Below are 21,242 nucleotides of genomic sequence, written 5' to 3'. Positions count from 1 at the left end.
ATTATATTTATGATGTCATAAAGGGCGTTATACACATTCTTCGCTAATAATTCGCAAGTTATCGCCCATGAATTAGCTCGCGTTTTAGGGCTGTATCGACAGGTTTTATTTATAAACCCATTACAAAATATACTGTCGTAATTCATATTTTTATTGTATTTACCAAACGTTACTTAAAAAATAATTCTGAGGTTAAAAGAAAGCCATTACTTTGAATGGCGGATGAATCTCTGTTAGGAAGACAAGCGCACAGATAAAAAATGAGGTTTTAATATGTAATATGCCTATTTCATAATTCTAGTACGTTCTGTAAGTTTAGTCATAATTATTAGGACAATACGAGTGATTAGAATCAATCTGACTTTCATCAAATTATCAAATGAAACTATTATAATTTGTTTAACTTCTGAATCAAATTGTATAGCTTCATTTACACTTTAAACTGTCATTGTGGTAGTAAAATAATAACTTATCGATTATTTCGAATTTAGCCGAGAATTAAGCTCTTCGAGATCACGTTAGATACGATCTTCGAGATCTTAGTCGTAGAGGAAATAATAATATTATCATCTCGATTAGCATTCATTTATAAATTGGTGTTTTATTTTAGGGAGTAGGTATATATTGATAAAAAGAATGTGATAATTCGATTTCATCCCGTTAGAACATCATTTGATTATATGTGTATAATACACGCAAATGTAAAAAAAAATATTGAGTAACATATTACTCTAAAGTAAAGTAAATTTTAATACCCTGTAACTCTCTCTTCCATTGGCCTCCTTTCTCTTAGATGAGAAGTTTTGGAGCTTATTCCACCATGCTGCTCCATAATGCTAATGGGTTAATGGTACAGGGTAATAGTAAATGGTAAATACACATGTAGGTATTAACAGAATGTTTTCCTGGACACGAGACGAATGAGACAACACAAATTTACCAAATGGAAATTCAGTCGCCTGGGCTTGCGTTCATCGGTTAAGATGCACGCGTTGTGACCACTGCGCCATCTCGGATATAACTATGTTATATTGTAGATAAAGATATAAAATCTATAAATTTGTTTAATATTAATGTACACGAGCTTGAATTCGTAAGTAACCACGCGGAATGACGCGAATAAAACGAAATTCAAAAAGGCGAATTGTTGGTTGGATACAAATAATAATAATAAAAAAAAAATCCTTGAATTTAATATTATAGGTGATTTTATGATAAAGCCAAATGGAAAACGAAGTACATAACTTTGAACTTACTCTCAGTATGTTAAACAATTTTCGTCTTTTATCGTGACAACTAAATAGTTTGAATGTTGTAAACCAAGAAAACTTTACACTCGATTCAAAGAGTTTCTCGAGGTTACTATGTAAGATCTTTTCTTGCAATGTTTTTGTTACATACATACACACTGAGGTCGATATACTTGTTCGTCTCTGGAGCAAATCCTTGGAGAACGACGCGCGGAGTTGATATTTAATTACTAACGCAAACTTATATGTAAAAGTTTTTTTTTTTTTCGATATTTTCAATTATTTTTTCTTATTTTATTTACGTTAACATTATATTAAACGTCATTTACGTTTCAATCATGTACACATATATAATTATATATCTAATAACTATTAGTGCTAGCTGCTTCGCCGAAAATACTTCAACAAAGTCTAATTTTAATTTTAATAAAAGCTAAATACCACTCACTGATTAATCACGAAATTTCAGAAACGATTATACCTACAAATATTAAATTTTGGTTCCTTATAGGTTGTAGACATCCGCTAAGATCGGATTATACGAAAATATTTTTATTTATTATTAGCTAACTGCAATTATATAGATATAAAACACTTGAAATTACAAACGAAGGTTTTGTATATATTATTATAATATATAGAAGTACCAGTTTAGACACAAGCAATCATGTAATTGAATGTTGACAGACCTTGGTATGAGAAAAACATCGGTGTCTATCTTAATACTAGAGATATATTCAGATACAATGGTTTTATAACGTAATATTTTAACTATTACGACTTATTATATGTATAAATATAGAGATACATTATATGTATCCTTCTTATTTACTTATGCTTTATTGTACCAACACTTAAATACTACATTATACCTAAGGATTAACATTTAAAAGTTGCATGGATGCAACAGGCGGCCTTACCGCTAAAACAGCGATCTCTTCCAGGCAACCTTTGGGCAGAGGACTGGTTATAAAACAAATTTAGGAAGGGGTACAATAATTTTGATAAATTATATACTGTATATAAAATATAATAATACACATAAGTATAAATAAATATAAATAAATAATTCCTATGTATAATAAAAAATATGTGTATATAAATAATAATAAGTAATATGTATAATATAATAAAAAAAATGTAATCAACTAAAATAAATAAAAAGACGAAGAAACAGCGACTACAATTGCTTATGGATATTAAAGCGACAACTAAAAGTCTTCAATCATTCTTTTAAAAATAGATAAAGATTAAAATAAATAAATCTTCTTCATTAAGCTGTTCTTCTGAGAGCAATAGAAACTTGTCTTAGGTAACATCAAAGTTAATAGAAACACGTTGTTTCTTTTAACGATTTTTATTTACTTAACCTTTGCGTTTATTTATATTTTATAATAAATACTTAATTTTTAATGATGATTCTACATGTGTTTGTATTCCATCGATATCGGACACAATTTCAACATGATTATGATGTGACAGACAAACCCGAAGTTTTATATACATAGTGAGTAAAAAAGAATTATCAAAACCGTTATTCAATAAAGGTATTCTATAAGAAAAACACTTGAAACACCGCAGTACACGAGCGATAAATATTAGAATATGATACGCGACATATAATTATACAGTTTATACGATACACGTATCAAAATGGCGTAACGTTTTAAGTCGGTTGTCAGAATGGCACGAGTGAGATACGAAGTGATTTATTACACAATCGAAATCTGAATTTAGAATTTCTAACTAATCACTCACTTTTCTTAATCAATACAGTTGAAATCATCAAAAACAAATACTGAAACAGCAATAATAATTAGGGATGACTTGACCAAAATTAAGACGACTAATTGCTGATAAAATAATCATTAAATCTTTACAATAGGGACGATAATCGCTTGAAGTAATAAATGAAAGAACCTAAGTCCCTTAAACGAGTTAACGACGACGATAGATATGATTTATTGAGGCATAATTAGAGAAAATTCATCGTAACCGAAGCGTGTCTTGAACAGTTATACAATTTTGGCTTTTATTATATTTAATTGAATATTTTGTATGATTATTAAAATAGTGAAATTGCTCCTGCAACGATCGATAAGTATTTAATAGATTCTTATGGAAATAAAAAAAAAACTAAGTCTTAGTAATTCTTTCAAATCATTTATCTTATTCTTTATAAATTGTACTTTGTTATGAAATACGTAAGAACCGCATCATTTATTGGTACACCACCATTTGGACTGTAAATGATCACCAACGTTTATAGACAAAGGCGTCGTAAGAAATATGCAACATTTCTTACATCACCAATGCGCCACAAACCTTATAACATTTTAGTTCCCAACTAAAATGTTATGTCCCTATGTTTAGTTACACCAGCTCACTCACCCTTCAAACGAGAACACAACAATGCCAAAGTCCTATCACAAGAAACTATCCATACGGCCTTGCACAAAGCACTACTACCAATTAAAAGTTATTGTTATATCCTTGTCGTAATTATACCTTTATATATTAATTTTTTCGAGATTTTCGTGTAACTTCTGACATACTTAACCAATAGAAGTCAAAGTCCCGTAATATATTTATTTAGTCGAAACACTCAGTAAATCAAATCGATGTCAAAGATTATAATGTAGTCAAGTTATAAAAACTAAATGTGTTGATTTAGTGAAGTCAAACGTCGCATAAAATACGTAATACAATTTCGAAATAAATTCAGTGATTGGATCGCATGTCACACGCAGACAAATTCGTATCAACGAAAATAGATTTAGCAGATTTGGTTTGAGACGGGGCATCGCATAGTCCTAAATAGAAAAGCCTTCGTATACGAAGATGGTAAATGATTTTCAATCTTGGAATACAGGGTGTATTGGAAATTATATACAGGATAGGAGTATTTCTTAGTTAAATTTTTAGCTTAAGATATTCAATATAAAGTAACTGAACGTAACAAAAATCTTCTCTGTTTTATATACCATTTTTGTTTTACTTCGATTTTCAATAATCTTTTTTTTAAGTCATAGATGGACTGGAAAAATCATCTGATGGTATATGGTCATATTATAAGAAATATTAAAATGCATCATATCACCAATCCGCCACCAATCTTGGGAACTAAGATGTTATGCCTTGTATATGTTACTGTAAAAACTCGAACTACGGTAAACCTTAAGATTTTCCAGTAAAACCTAAGATTTACCGATTATGAATGGTAAATGTCCATTAAACTTTGGGATTCGAACTTTTACCATCATTCACTTGGTAATCTTAGGATTTACATGTTAGGTTAAGTTGGAATGGTAAAAGTCCGAAGAAGTCGTCCCTTTATAATAAATACTTACATTTACCAACTCAATTCGGTAAATCTTAGGTTTTACTGGAAAATCTTAAGATTTACCTTAGTTCGAGCTTTTACAGTCACATATACACCATACACTACAATACTAAGTATTGCTGTTCGGCGGTAGTACCTACCCAGACGGGCTTGCACGATGCTCTACTACCCAGTAAATTTTGGTACGACTACAATTATATCAAACCAAAAACATGTGTCACAATTTTGGATAAAACCTCAAGGACTAGTCCTAAGAATAACTAACGAAAACAGTGAGCTACATTTTGCTTTTGTCACCGCTCAAGGTTTCATACTGTGACGAAGAATACGTCAGTTTAAATGTATCGTTATGATGCGTTTTATCAAAAAAATTTATCCATATTATGTGAATAAAGGCGATCCGTCTCGAACGCGGCAAGCAAAATTAAGGTTAATTTATTGGGTCGTAAAAGTTATGAAAGGCCAAAAGGTAGAGGTTAACCCAGTCTATTAGATAATTTCGTCACTCGAATGGACTTAGTCAGGGATTTGAGAGGTCCAATTTTTTACTTAACTAATGAAAATAAAACTTAGATACTTACTCAAAATTTATTTGATTATGCTGTTTACTCATTTAAAGGATCATCACTTGGATTCGTTACACTTTAGAAAATAGGTCACCTGATAGCATTGATTGGTCTTAGAATTTGAGCATCGGTAAAAAAAAAAATCTGGGCTGAGATGGCCCAGTGGTTAGGACGCATAGGTTCAAACCCAGGCAAGCAACACTGAATTTTCATGTGCTTAATTTGTGTTTATAATTCATCTCGTGCTCGGCGTGAAGGAAAACATCGTAAGGAAACCTGCATGTGTTTAATTTCAACGAAATTCTGCCACATTTGTATTCCATCAACCCGTATTGGAGCAGCGTGGTGGATTATGCTCCAAACCTTCTCCTCAAAGGGAGAGGAGGCCTTAGCCCAGCAATGGGAAATTTACAGACTGTCAATGAAAAATGAATGAAAAAAATGTTACTATTGACAATGTCCTTAATGGGTCTGATCTCAATGTCCCTGTTCGAATCTGACATTCTTACTGTCTAATCGAACTATAATATCACAGAAATTAATAATTTCGATGTTAGAATAACTCTTAGGTGGTGAGTGTAAGGTACTTATTTCGACGAGCTTTCACAAAAAACTATCACCAGTCCAAATTCTTACAATGATATAACTAGAACATCGTTGGATATTAATATTTCGTATATTTCTGAAGATTAATAGATCTATAAATAAAGAAAACAACTACATGGAAGCTTTTCGTAACAATTCCCATGAATTTAGTAAAAATATGGCCATGAATTGTACTATGAAGCTGAGCCTGTTTGTTAGATTATGTAAGAATAACTAAGGTCGACCGAATCAGCTTGCGGGCAGAACATAGTGTTAAGCATCTTTATGTCCATAGTTATAAGGTTGGGTTTTCTTTAAGTGTTGTTTTATTACTTTTACTTGGGTACAAGATGCGATGTTTTGTTCGCTTCTGTGATACAATGGTAATGTAAAAGCGTGATGAGAATTTTCATGTTTTTGATAAGAATTATGATGCAACAAAAGATTGAAAACACTTGAGAGGAAATTAACACTAGAGTCGGTTCGTTAAAAATACTCTATGTGAAATAGTAGAATAATTTGATTTCATCATCAAAAATATTTGATTGGATAATAAACTATTTGCTTTATCAAACAAAAAAATTGTCTTGAAAAACAGACTATGCTAATGTTTCATTTGTCTTGTGAGATTTAATGGTTATTAAAGATCTAAATTAACCAACATATTTTCTATCGGAAATAAACACGATATTAAACCTTAATGTACTTAATTGGAACATTAACAAATGTAGTTTTTACTAATAATTAATTATGTTTTTAACTATTTAGCCTTTTAATATATGTTAAGAAATTTAAATCTATGTACTTTGAATAATTTGTACTGGAGACAGAAGTTGGAAACTAGGAATTAATTAGTAGAATTAAGAAAAGTTTTTGCTAAATTTTCGTTATATACGAGCCATTGTACCTTCACGCCATCCATTCCATTCTTAAACTTTATCCAATTATTTAGTTCTAAGTACATTTTTTTACAGGGCACGCCTGCGGGGACACGATTTGGAAGTCGAAGAATCAGGAACCGAAGCGTAGCTTGGGAGAGCGATTTGTAAGGCATTTTCTGCCTGACACAATCACTCTGTGGAACAAGCTTTCAATTTTTCCGAACCGATACTTGTGGGAATCTTCAAGAAAAGAGCCTAAATATTTCTGAAAAGCTGGCAACGCAATCTATCATCTGCAAGTAACCTGGTGTTACATATGAGTGGTGGCAATCAATTTCCATTAGGTGGGCCTCCTGCTCATTTGCCACGTAAAGCATAAAGAAAAAAAAAACATTTTTTTTAAACTATTAAAAAAAAATGTTCGTTCTAGAAGGATGGCAATGTGTGTGTTTTTAATACATATACATGGAAATATTATTTATTTATTTGATTAATAATATCATAACTATAAACTTATAAAAAGCATATTTGATATGAGAGGAGTTGGTATGCGAGCTCTTAATAAAATAAACAATAGTAAAATTCTATAGCGATTTCTGGAGCGAAAATTGCGGTGTAGAGGATGAATAAAATAAAATATACGTTAAACGAAATGTTGAAGTAAGGCTGAGATCAAAGGGACTGTAATTACTTGTTAAAGTAAATACGAGTATATGAAATCAACTTCATAGTTTGAATAGGTTTGAAAGTCGTTTGAATTGAGGATTTGATTTTGATATATTTACGAGAATAGATTTTTGGATTCAATTACAAAGAACCCTTTGAGTTTGCGTTGCTTTGAAAATGTTTATATGTTTCTCGTTATATTTTGGGACCTACCAGAGGTCTTTACTGTATGACTCATTAAATAAGGTCCGCTCACTGTTTATCTGCGTTTGATGTGTTTGCAGAACGTCTAAAATCTAGTTCGCGTCACCGGTCACCTCTGTTCTTATAAAATTAATGTAAGGTTATACACTGCTGAGCAAAGGACTCCTCTCTCTCTCTTTGAGAAGTAGGTTTAATCGTGTTATCGCACGAATCCGGTGGTTAACCTGTGAGTGAATTTCACCACCAAACACAAGTTGAATTAGAATAAAATGAATAAATTAAATTTAAACAAATTCAGCATATGTAAGCTTAGATTTATTGGCAGCAAATTACACTATACGTGTTTTATTTATTATTGTACATTATGTACATATATGTAATACCTTAGAATTAATAATTACTACAGATGTTTTCCTCGGAAATTAAACCAATTCGTCCTATTAATCCCCAAGCTACCACAGTGAGTTATGGCTTAAAATGCCCCGAGAAAGCAGCATGAATCGTAAGTCCAATATGAATCAGCTTTAAGTAGTATCTGACATTTTAAATTATTTTATGTCTTCCTAAGCTTTACTTAAAACTTGGAAGACTATAAAATCAGATCAGATCTTAATATAACAGACGCTAGCATGAGAAGCAATTTAAAAAGAAATGTTTGTTTCAAGTAAAGCTCTAGTTCGAACAAATAATATATATACATAACAAAATTGCATTTTAAATGAAAAACATTGTATCCTTGTAAAATGTTACAAATAGCCGTATTGTTAGCTTAAATTCACTTAACCGTATCATTTTCTACAATGACGAACAGCCGGCCGTGACAGCAACTTTGACAAGGGTTTGACAATATTTAGAACGAGAAATACGTGCGAACTTTCAATTTTATTAGACAAATATTAAATGACATTGTAGTTTTGTTTCCTTTTGTTACCTAACGAGAGTTTTTTTTATTTATATAAAAAATCTGTAGGCACATGAAGGAAATAGCATCACCGCCTATAGACATTGCTACTATAAGACATATTAATAATTATTTACAGCACCAACACGACACAAACCTTATGCCTGATTTACACTGGTTCATTGACCCTTTAACCAAAACACAACAATATTAAAAAGTGCTGTTTGGCGGTTGAATATGTTATGAGTGGATGGTACCTACACTGGTGGGTTTGCATAATGTCCTACCACCAAATACAAATAATTTGTAAATATCAATAGGCATATTCGTCTGTGCAAACATTGGGACAACATGGCCACGTGTATCGTGGTTCAAATAAACTCTACTTTGGTTTCATTTTTGTATTTCGGGTGGTTAATTCAACCTGTACGGATGAATGGTTGAATGAACGCATTTATTCACTAATCTGTACAAGAATAAAATATTGTAAATATACAATAATCATTATTTTATATAAAATGTTAAAAGTAATTCGTTTTTGACTAAAAGACTAAGAAGTGAGTATTTCGGAAATCATTTAAATAGATTGAATTTTTTTAGTTTACGTTTTATTTTTTAGAGCGAGCAACCCCGAATTTTGTATAGTGACAGTTACCTAAATTGTAGTGTCAATAGCAGAAGCAGTTGATGGAACACAAGTATTTAATGGAGGCTTTAAAAACATATATTTATATATATATTAATTAAAAAAAAAACTGTTATCTCGAAATTAAAGAACCTTGTTTTATTTTAATTTTACTTTTATTATGGTTTTTGTTTTTTTTTTTCATTTGTATTTAATTGTTAATAAATAACGCATCTAGTTTGCAGTCATAAAACAATATTTTAATTCAAGCAGGATAACGTTTGATTCTCCCTACACATAAAACATAAATTTTAAGTTTTTATCTTCAGTATAATGCACTAATGGAACCATCAAGCAGACAGAACTAGTATTAAGTTCAGTATTCGTATGTATTAAGGCAGAAGGCAGCGTCCTTTGTGGATTGCTGCCTACTTTCAGTAAAACGTGCAATTGAGAATATCGTGGTTTAAAAATGTTTCCGACTTCAGTTGGATGTTTTAACTGATTTTTTTATTTAGAATTCGCCAAGATACTTTGTAAAGTTTTTGAATGAATATTCATTTTCATTTCGACGACGAGCTACGTCAGTATTATTTTCAGATTTGATATACGTTTGACTTTTACACTTTTAAAAACTGACAGCCGTTTTTTGTTTTTTTGCGCTTTTTGCTTCATCGAACTCACAAATGATTTGTTGGCTTTTAGTTATGTTAACACAGGACATAATGTTGAATAGAGTAAAGAGATATATGTCGAAGTCTGATTGTTATAACATACAGTGTTTTAAAAAATATTTTGTCATAAAAAAATATTCTGCAATTCTGCAAACTTTTATTCTTCAATATGCTATGTACGTGTGTGTAAATGCAATTTTTTATTGACATTGTTTATTAATTGTTCTAAACGCTATGACGTCATTCGCTGGTTTAACATTTTAAATACAGTCAAAGTATTGTACGGTTTTAAATTCCATTTTTATTTATAATTATTTTCGTGTATCGCGGTGATGAAACGTTGTGAATAAAGCTGAATATGATGGAATATCTAGATACGTACATTTATCTATCGGCATTGAAGTTGGGTAGCCTTAATTATAACATAATAAGGGACTTTTCCTGGTAGTATAATATTAATGGATTCATTTATTATCATATGTATAGGACGTATGATTTGAAGTAAATAAAGATAATAGTACGAAAGATTAACCAATTTGTAACGGAAAATTGGGAAACAAAAACGAGAAAATGAAATGAATGAATATAGATGAAACAAATAAAATTGACAATGCTGAGCGTGTTGTGACAGAGTTCCCTAAGAAACTAGAAAAACAATTACCGACAGCTGCTCTGTATCAAGATATTATTTTATAAATCGACTATATATGTATGTATGTATTAGAAAAAGTATGTTATTATTTTACATTAAATTAGTTTTTATGTTATCAAATCTTTTTAAATATAGAATAGTCATTTCATCCGATACAAGGAGTTTCCGTGCGTTTTCCTTTAACGCCGAGCATGACATGAATTAAATACTAAAATAAAACACGTGAAAACTCGGTGACGGTATTTCAGATTTCACTCTTGATTTTTCATTAAAAACTATAGAAATTAAATCTATTAAGTGCATGATATTCACGTCACTATTAACGAAAATTGTTTGGACATCTCTCAAAATTGTTACTATAATATAAAATGTATCCAGGAAATTATCATTTATTATTATTCGTGTAGGATTTGTACAGTATTCATAGAGGATTATTGATATTATGTTAGCGACTATTATAAAATATTTCACGTAAACTACTATTATTAATCTTTATAATTTGCACCTTGGTCACTCTATCTGGTTCTGTTAAAAAAAACATGGATTTTCTTATTCTGTGGCTAGTATTTTGCGGAAAACAGATATATTGTTATGCTAATGTCAGACAGGATGAAGATACCAAAGGATATGTTTAATTCAAGCATCGACAGTTGGTATTGGAAGAGACATGACTTAATTAAATATGTTCAATAATAAAACACACTTTATGCTAAGAAATTAAATTAATAACATTATATATTCACGATTGAGCTAATATTTTAATGAGTTAATTGAATTATTAACTGATTCAACAGTTCTAATAAAATATTTCACTGGTTATCCCGAGGTTAACGAGGCTAAATGGTGTTATTCAATGACAACGGTAGGGTTGCCACATGAATAAATAATTGTCTATTTAACAATTGTTTTAATCAGACTAAATTAAAATTATATTTTAAGCTATATTTATTTTGATGCATTATTATTTAAATCTATATTTTAATTAAGCTACTAACTTAAATAAAGAAACTAATAAGGTTATAAAAATTACCTGAGTAATTGTCCTTTTTTTAGATACTACCATCATAAAGAGTATCTCTTTGCTCTAAAATCGAGGTTTCGATTCCGAGTAAACAGTGTTGTCATGTGCCAACCTGCAGTGAGTCGCATGTAACAAATATATCAAATCATCTTTGCTCAGAAATGGGAGACTCACGAGTTTTTAAAATATATTTTGTGACAAAACTATCCTAATACAAAATCGAAAGTAACTCTGTCTGTCTATGTATTACGCTTTCACTGCTTAACCACTGAACCGAATTTGATGACATTTATACATAGGCTTCTATTTTATAGCTAAATCCTACATTAACACCCCCTCCCACCTACAACGCGGAGTGCTCTTGGGGACGAAAACTAGTGAGCCGTTATACGAAAGAACTTTATTGGTCCTCCGGATGGCGTTGTTAAGAACGCTATTAAAATAAAGACATCAATAATAATCTATCAAAAGTGAAGTAATCGAATTATAGACGTCCGATCTTAAACGAATACATAATCGATATTATATTTATTCATAGAAATGTCCATTCCTCAATGAAATCAGCACGGAAGTCAGTTATTTTGGAAGTTAGTTTGAGAATACAGAGAACTTACTTTGTTTAAATTGACGTAAACGTCGTAACGTATACGTGACAAATACATATTAATTAAAGATAATTATAATGACGCATTAAAATAAAATAAAAACATTCGTAATGTTTTTTATATTGTGTAAAAATTATTAATCATTTATTGTTTATCTATAATATAGTATTTGTATGCACAGTGGGGTGGGATCTTAGCGAAATATCCATAATGTAGGTAACTTTTTTTTTGTTGGATTTTTTTTTAATTCTAAAAAAAAACACTGCCAGGAACCTACATTATGCTCGAGTACTATAGAGTATAAATAATATTTATATAATATCATTTTCTTTATTAATAAAATGCACCCGTGTGATGGTGCGTGCTGTATTTAAATATAAAGGAACATATTATATTTAATATTTTATTAATAAAACAGCAGGAACGCTCAAAATAGATTGCTTACCATGAGCCTATAACAGATTCTTCTATATTTTTCTGTCATTGATTTTCTTTAGGTCATCTCTCAAGCTTTGGAATTGTCTCAGCTGGACGATGGAAGACGGGTCAGCATCTGCGCTTACATTGTATTTGATAATGTCCTACTGACCGATTTCGGTAATACAGGCTATCGTCGAGAGAGACAAGCCGACTGCGACATTAAAATACTCAAGTGTATGCGTAAATACAATTGCATTCTATATTTCCTCACTCTGATAATCCGATTCGATGAAAATTCGACACGACCGGAGTCATTTAGGTTAATTCCTAAAATCGGAAGGCAGCCTTTGAATCTAGGCATAAGACCAACGATCAATTATCATTGATAAAACATAACATAACATAATCAGCCTGTAAATTTCCCACTGCTGGGCTAAGGCCTCCTCTCCCGTTGAGGAGAAGGTATGGAGCATATTCCACCCACGCTGCTCCAATGCGGGTTGGTGGAATACACATGTGGCAGAATTTCGTTGAAATTAGACACATGCAGGTTTCCTCACGATGTTTTCCTTCACCGCCGAGCACGAGATGAATTATAAACAAATTAAGCACATGTAAATTCAGTGGTGCCTGCCTGGGTTTGAACCCGAAATCATCGGTTAAGATGCACGCGTTCTAACCACTGGGCGATCTCGGCTCTCATCATCATATCATATTTAACATAGTGGTATCATTGATACCACTATGTTAAATATTCTGTTTCTTATTAAATGATCGTCCAAATCCAATTTCATTTTTATTTAGTGTATATTGTAATAAAGAGAGTTTATAGCAGAATTTAAGTGAGTAATTTAAATGGTAAGTAGATGTACACGTCGTAGAAATATGTCAATAGAGGCTAATAAATAATAATATAAAACTTTCATAATTTACATTATAAGGAATGACTAATCGTCTTTAATTCGTTATACTTCCTAATTTTTAGCAGTCGTTTCCGTGGCCACTTTATTAATCATCACGACACTTAAGGCGCCATCCTTAATTGCATCCAATAAGTGCGTGCGTAGGCGCAGAGCAGGTGCATAACTTAGCGAAAGTTTTTAGATTAATCGTGATGAACATCTGTCACTTATGTTTTTGATCTTATATATAATACATAATAGCTTCCTACTTAACACAATTTGCAGCTTGTAAATGTGCCATTGGGCTAAGGCCTCCTTTCCTTTTTGATGAGAAGCTTTGGAGTTTCTTACGTGACGTCATAAAATGACATGCTAGCAGCTACCCATCTGCTACCCTCGTTCTAATTCTAAATTATTATTTTTATCGGAATTAAAAAAAAAACTTGTTAATGAAATGAAATTGGCAATTTCTGTTCAAATTTTGTCAGAATCAATTAAGTCGTTCGATAGTCATTGAAACCGAACATCCAAAAACTGAAACATTTATAATCTAAATGGAATCACCGATGCCCTCTATAATAATAATAAACCTCCGCTTAAAAGATATATGCACCGCGGTCTAAGATGTTATCCTTTATGTGTAATCTCATAGTAATATTCCTTTTTATACGAGCTTGAAGTAAAACGGCCGGTTTAAGTAAAAAAATATGTTGTGCACTTCAAAATTTATAGTTCTTTGCTCAATAAACATTTCTTATCCCGTAAGAGAATGCCAATACGTCAATATACAGAACCACTCAGTGGGAACTTTTAAAATGTCGGTTCCCTATCCAAATCCTTACCTTTTATCTAGCTAAAGTTTGCCGTGGAGTTGAATTGGACGCGGAAAATTTAGGATTCGGTGTCAGTATCTCAGAGCACATTTGTTTAAAAGGCTTTCGCGAATTCTCAGATTTTAATTCACGCAATATTCCTAAATTAAAACGATTTAATAAATTATTTACGCTTAAACCTTTATACGTGTATTTTTTTACAACCTTTATTTAAATTTTAAGCGAGGTCCTAACAACGGATTGCGATAAACGTTTGCAAACACTCCTGTTTCTGACAATAAAACCTTTAACAGCTTCAAAATTTTATTAATTACAGTTTACGGATTAAATAAACAATTGTTTTGTTTTTATTATTATATATATTTAATTGCGTTAGTTTTTTTATGGTATCGGTAGGCGGACGAGCAAATGAGCTACCTGATGGTAAGTGATCACCACCGCCCATAGACAACGGCGCTGTAAGATATATTAACCATTCCTTACATCACCAATGCGCCATCAACCTTGGGGACTAAGATGTTATATCCCTTGTGTCTGTAGTTACACTGGCTCACTCACCCTTCAAACCGGAACACAACAATACTGAGTACTGCTGCTTGGCGGTACAATATCTGATGAATGGGTGGTACCTACACAGACGGGCTTGCACAAAGCCCTACCACCAAATAAATAAGAAGTACGCTTACTCTTCATATTATTAAATCTTCTTTACGCGTATATGCAACTGAACTAACATGAGCGGTTGGACCGTGTCAATAAAAAAAAAAAAGTGTATTTGAATAGGTCCTTGGATGATTGGATGAATTTTTAATTATTTATTTTTATTTATCAACGTATTTCGTGGTATCTTAATTGTATTGTATGAATGAAGTACTCGTATATTAATGTCATTTAATCCTTATGTTAATATGTCGTTTAGTGAATCACACGTACACGATATGTTTAGGTGTTCATGCGACATTCATTACGTGATAGATCTAATTTAACATGACATGACACTATTTAAATAGTAGTCTGCATTTGTCATGACTTTGCCTGCAGCATTTAAGGGTCAATAACTTCTATATTATAAAAAGTTTAGGAAAAATATTTTCAGTCAATCCAGTAAGTTCTAAAAATTATACTTATAAAATACTATAATTAATTCTACTTGGAGAACCTACTTAGGTCTTGGTAGTAAATTCAGGCAGTATTTTGATTAAAACACATCAAAGGAATGAAAAGAGAGAGATTTTCAAATGTCTTATGAACTAGGCTAATGATGTCCTCCTGACCGATTTCGACCACGGTGCCATTCTTAAAGGATAGCCAACTACACAAGAAATAACAGGTCTACTCTCTGTTCCCTAGCTCTCATAATCCGATGGGACGCAAATACTACACGACTGTTACGGCACGACACGAATATTAATAAATATTATAAATATTGGACAACATCACATACGTTACTCTGATCCCAATGTAAGTAGCTAAAGCACTTGTGTTATGGAAAATCAGAAGAAACGACGGTACCACAAACACCCAGACCCACGACAACATAGAAAACTAAACTCTTTCTACATCGACTCGGCCGGGAATCGAACCCGGGACCTCGGAGTGGCGTACCCATGAAAACCGGTGTACACACTACTCGACCACGGAGGTCGTCAAAATGATATTAATATCACATAATGAAAGATATACACATTATAATAATCGGATATTATAGGTTCTTGGTAAACATCTATACTATTATTGTAAATGCGAAAGTAACTCTTCTGTTTTTATGTCAAAACCACTGAACCCCAAGGAAGGAAATAGACAAGACTAGACTACGACCCCCCTCCCCCCTCCCTAACATGCGAGATCCGTAGTCGACAAACTAATTTTATATTATATAATTATCCATAGCTCACAAAGTGGGCTAATCACTTTGATAATAATTCTTTTTTCTAGTCGTATACCAATATCTAGGTGCAAATTATGTGACCTTCTGTTATAAATTACTAGGAAAACATGTTGATGTTAGAGTACCTACGATTATTCATAGCAACTATTGCAACGTCCAAACGGGTTTTTTATGAGATGCGTTTACCATTCATAAGCGTACAGTCAGTTTCAACGTTAAACAAACAATCAAATATAAAAATATAAAAAATTAAATCAAGGTCCGAAGAGATATAATGGCTATAAATTCTTTTTCATGGTCACATAAAGTGCCGTGACATTGTTAATTGTTTTTTATAAGATCAATTCTCTTTGTGGTTTCAGTGCGATAGGTAGTAATTATTATGTGACTACTTTTTACTTCTTCGAGTTCTAATAATAGCAACTAACTTTCACCGCCAGAACTAAGAAATTACACTAAGAAGCTTTGACTAATCCCGGAGACACAATAAAAATTAATTTCTATAATCAAATTAATTAATTACCTATTAAGGTTAAAATTTAAGGTATACTTTTATTTTGACAGAATATATAATTGACGTCAAATATAAAAAAATAAGACAATATTTTTGATGCGGACTGTACAAGCGTGGCACGTTTTAGGTCAACTTCGAAATTATGGTCACTACGTTTACTATTGTATAATGTTTGGTTAACACTTGCGAGTTTTTGCCATTCAAATTTTTTATACGTCGCATATCCAAAAAGGCACATATCTTTGAACTAATGAATATCCAAAGGTCTTTGCAAAATGAGATGTATAATTTGTATATCTTCGTGTGTCATAGCTGATGGAAGTCAAATAGTATATTACCAAGCACATGTTTCTTTTTATGATGTTCCTTTTGAACGTAATATTATAAGTATTCAGCCTTTTTTGACCCGTCTAATGCACACTAACTTTCTAATTATATATGTAAGTTTTATATCATACTAGTTTCTGCACGTGACTTCGTTCTCGTGTGAAGGGGGCGGGGTGTGTCCGGGTGCTAGTGATAATAAGTTACCTATATGTTATTTCAAACTATAATCTGTTTCTGTGCCATAATTCATTCGATTCCGTTTAGCCGTTCTGACGTGATTGAGTCACAAACATCCATCTATTCAAACTTTCACATATATAGTATTAGTAACATTCGTTTTTAAATCAAAATGGAACGTATGATGACGTGGACGTATCGATGTTAACGACTTAGCATAATGACGTCACGTTTGTCAATATTTTGAGTCTCGAGCGTAGCATTAAATATTGTCCTATTTTGTTATGACCAGAAGGTAATGAGACCCTAATGTATGTAGAAGGGGAATCGGGAGCTTCTGGGCACCTTGGGAGAGGCTTTCATCCTGAAGTTGACTACAATGGGCTCAATGAATAATGATGATGTTAATGGTGATAAAATTTCGTGTAAAATAATAATTCACACTTAAACAAGTATCTTAATGACGGTTCTTTAGATTTATAATTAAAAACACATTAAGTAGCGGGTTTTACTGTCAATTTGCTTATATACAGATAGACAGAGCGTGAGGTTGTTTTATGTTTTAATATCTAGAATATAACTTATTTATTAGGCAATAATGTTATAATCACATTGATAAATTTATCTTATAAACGCGAGGAGAAGCAAATACGATTTAAAAATTAGCGTACAATTGAACGACTAAATATCAATATATATATATAACTGCGCTGGTTTTGGTTTTGATGAAAAATCTTGTTCGAAAAAAATACTATCGATATTCAACACTTGATTCTTGGCAACATCGCCACACTATTTGGTCTTTTTTTTAAACCTTTGTCAACCAAATAGGTTTTAATAAAACGTTTTTTTTTAAAAATCCTTAAATTCAAAATCTAATTATCGGCAGTAATATTTCATATTAATAATTCTTTACGTTTCTATTCATTCATTTGCCGTTCATATAAAGAATTATACTTATGATTTCATCTATCCTTTTATAGCTCTACGACTCTAATGTGAAACGAGTTTACTACGAAAACATATAGTAATACCGCTCCCACCATACACGCACCATCGGTGATTGCGATGTCAACATTTCGTTACGCAATGAGGCCTCGGCCAAATCTCTAATGCATAAGAACGACCGAAAACATCTTATTTCAATGACATTAAAGTTCATTTTTGTTTAGCAAAATAAGTAAGTCAAATAGAGACTAAGTATCGGTGCTAATAATGTTACCAAATGTATGGAAATTCTTTTAGTCTTTAAAAATGTTGCAGATACGAAAATGTTCATAATAAAAGTCTTGTTATATTCGATACATTTGTATCTTTGTAGTGTATGAAATATTTTCCTTAATGATGTGTTCGGTTCAGTTGCCTACCATTACCTATGCAACTGAACTATTATAAAATGCTAGGCTACTAACAGATATTAAATTTTCCGTTACAAATAAACCTTAAAATTATATTTTTAAATTCTTTATTTATTTTAGTATTATGGTTTATAAATTTTATGTATTACAAATAAAAAACTGTCAAATTATTTTTGACGAATATTATTAAACAAAAAAAAAACCTCCTAAATATATATTTATTGCTTTAATAATTATTTTTAAAAGTATATTTTACGAACTTTTTTTACGATTTCTATACACGTTGTTACCTGTTACTAAGTTGAAAACAAAAATGTATTAACATTGTTGGTTGGTATGTGGATAAATAGTATGACTGTATTGTTTATTAATAAAGTTATTTTATGAATAAATTTAATGAACGCTAATTAAATCAGGTATATGAGTCATTGACAGTCATTAGATATAACAAGAAGATAAAAACAGTCCGTAATATATATATATATATTTCATATTATAAAGGATTTAATTGTGTCACATGTGTAATGTATTTCAAGGAATGTTTAATTATAAAATATATGAGAGTCAGTATCAATGATATGAAATTTAATAATAATATTTAATAATCATAAACGCTAATATAGCATAAACTTAAATGCCATATTTATTTTTATTTTGATATTGAAATATTGAAATTGGAATTTTATATTATTTTTTATAATTATCTTTACTACAATTAATCTTTTATGTTGTGATTTATTTTATTTATTGATATTATAATATATATTAAAAGAAAAGCAATTTTACCTAAACTATTAACAAAATTATGCCATATTGTTCTTCGTAACTTACTAAATGATTATATTATTTTTATTGTGTGAAATCATATTTAGTATTACTAATACATATATAAATCAACTAAGATGTCACAATGGTGTCAGTTTTAGTCATAGAGAAGTTTTTTTTAATTTTATTTATGCAAACAAATGATTATAATTTGTAATATTATAATTTAGAATATTTATTATTATTAATAATGTCTACTGGAATCAAAGGTTTTGTTAATCGACTTATGACTTAACTTAAAATTTTATTATCTGTGGAAAAAGGATAGATATGTTTCGGCGGGCTTTTTACAGATTAAAAATAGCGTCTTTTTAAAAAAATAAAAATAGCGTGTGTTTTATAGTTGATCACAAATATAAATATAAATGAGAAATTGATGAATTAACGGTTAAGTGTGACTTATAATAATTAATGTAACTTAATCTATACAAAGGAGTTTTCTTACACATACTAGTACCGAAATAGTGCGATCTTAAATATAAAGGAATAAACACGTTTAAAACCGATTTTAACATATTCCGTTGCATTAAATTTCAACATGATACAAAAAAAAATACACTTCAAATAATTAAAAAAAAACACATTTATGTCCGTTTGATATCAAAACAAGGAAGATACGTCTGTTATATTTTGGGGGCAAAACTTTAGATGTACCTTAAGTACAATTGAAAATTAAATCAAGAACGAAACATAATTAAAATATATATAAATATTTAAAGTAAGTTATAACATCTACTTTTAAACCATTGTTAACTGTAATTTCCCCCCCTTTAATTAAGAGCAAGTATTGTGCCGAGAGTGGATTGGATACTCTATAGCAGTCAGAATCGTATTTGAACCCGTATATTTTCACCAAACTACGTTGAAGCTAAAACGAACGTTATGATTTTAGAAGTTTGAATGTCAGTATGTTCTCTTGTAGGTCATAAATATTGATCAGTATGTTTATACGTTTGTGTCATATATTATGAGGTGTCATGTTCAAATCAACGTTCTGAATTTTAGAAATGACTATAAAATTGTCTGGATCGAGTTCGATATCAATGAATGATTACTGACAGATTTCGGAAACGTATGAGACATATTGACAACTAATAGTCGCCCGCGGCTTTGCTCGCGTTCAGGGGCCGTCACGTTTTAGGATATTTCACGTTATAAAAAGGTAGCCTATGTTCTTTCTTGGGGTTCAAGCTTGCTCCATAGCACATTTAATCTAATTCGCTTTAGTGCTTTGGCCATGAGAAAGTAACAAACATACAGCTACTCTAGCATTTATAATATGAGTATAGACTAATATGATTTGTTTTAATGATAGAAAATTATGATGTTTGTTAAATAGACAATATAGAATAGTAGATAAATAAACAGTAACGATTTTAACTTTCAAAAACACTGATTTAAGTTCCCTTACTTTAGACAGGATGTATCTAATTTGTGATATTGAGTGTGTTATGACTACGTAGCTTAGAAGCGTAATATCTTATCTTCTGGCATAATTCATAGGTATCAGGCAGTTTCTTAGTACAATTAAGACCTTTTTATAGTAAGTCCGATTGGGTTATTTATCACATTGATTATTTAAAAGATACCTTTCCTCTTGGAGGGAGTAGGTTTGGAGATTATTCCACGCTGCTTCAATACAAATTTGTGGGTAATATCATATTCAAATCGAGTTCAGATTGTATTGTTAATATAGTACTGGATGTAATTCTAGGATGATTCATTGTCTTCGATGTCCTTGTTCTTCTTTAACTAACTAGTTATACTTGTTTGTGTGTTTGTTTGCTACTTTGTTAAACGTGTCCTTCTCTAAGTGTTGTATTACCATTGTGTGTGCAATACTGACTCAAACTAAACCCTTTGAATATTTATGTCTGTATAGACTGATAAATTTATTATTATTATTTACAATTCCAACGATATATGTATTACATCCCGATATATAAGTAAGTTCTAAATATATGTATATATATATATTTAGATATTATCATAACCAATTTTTAAGGCAAAAATTAACAGTTGAAT

General features: G+C 30.9%; 1 protein-coding gene across 6 annotated transcripts in view; it reads right to left on the bottom strand.

Moving 5' to 3' along the window:
- Window positions 1-21,242, bottom strand: part of Chp (chaoptin) — a 71,526-nt gene that overhangs the window by 49,430 nt on the left and 854 nt on the right. The window lies entirely within an intron of this gene.

This window comes from Vanessa tameamea, chromosome 12, assembly GCF_037043105.1.
Source record: "Vanessa tameamea isolate UH-Manoa-2023 chromosome 12, ilVanTame1 primary haplotype, whole genome shotgun sequence".
Lineage (NCBI taxonomy): Eukaryota > Metazoa > Arthropoda > Insecta > Lepidoptera > Nymphalidae > Vanessa > Vanessa tameamea.
Note: the sequence above shows the minus strand (reverse complement) of the source record. Positions and strands in the feature narration are given on the sequence as shown.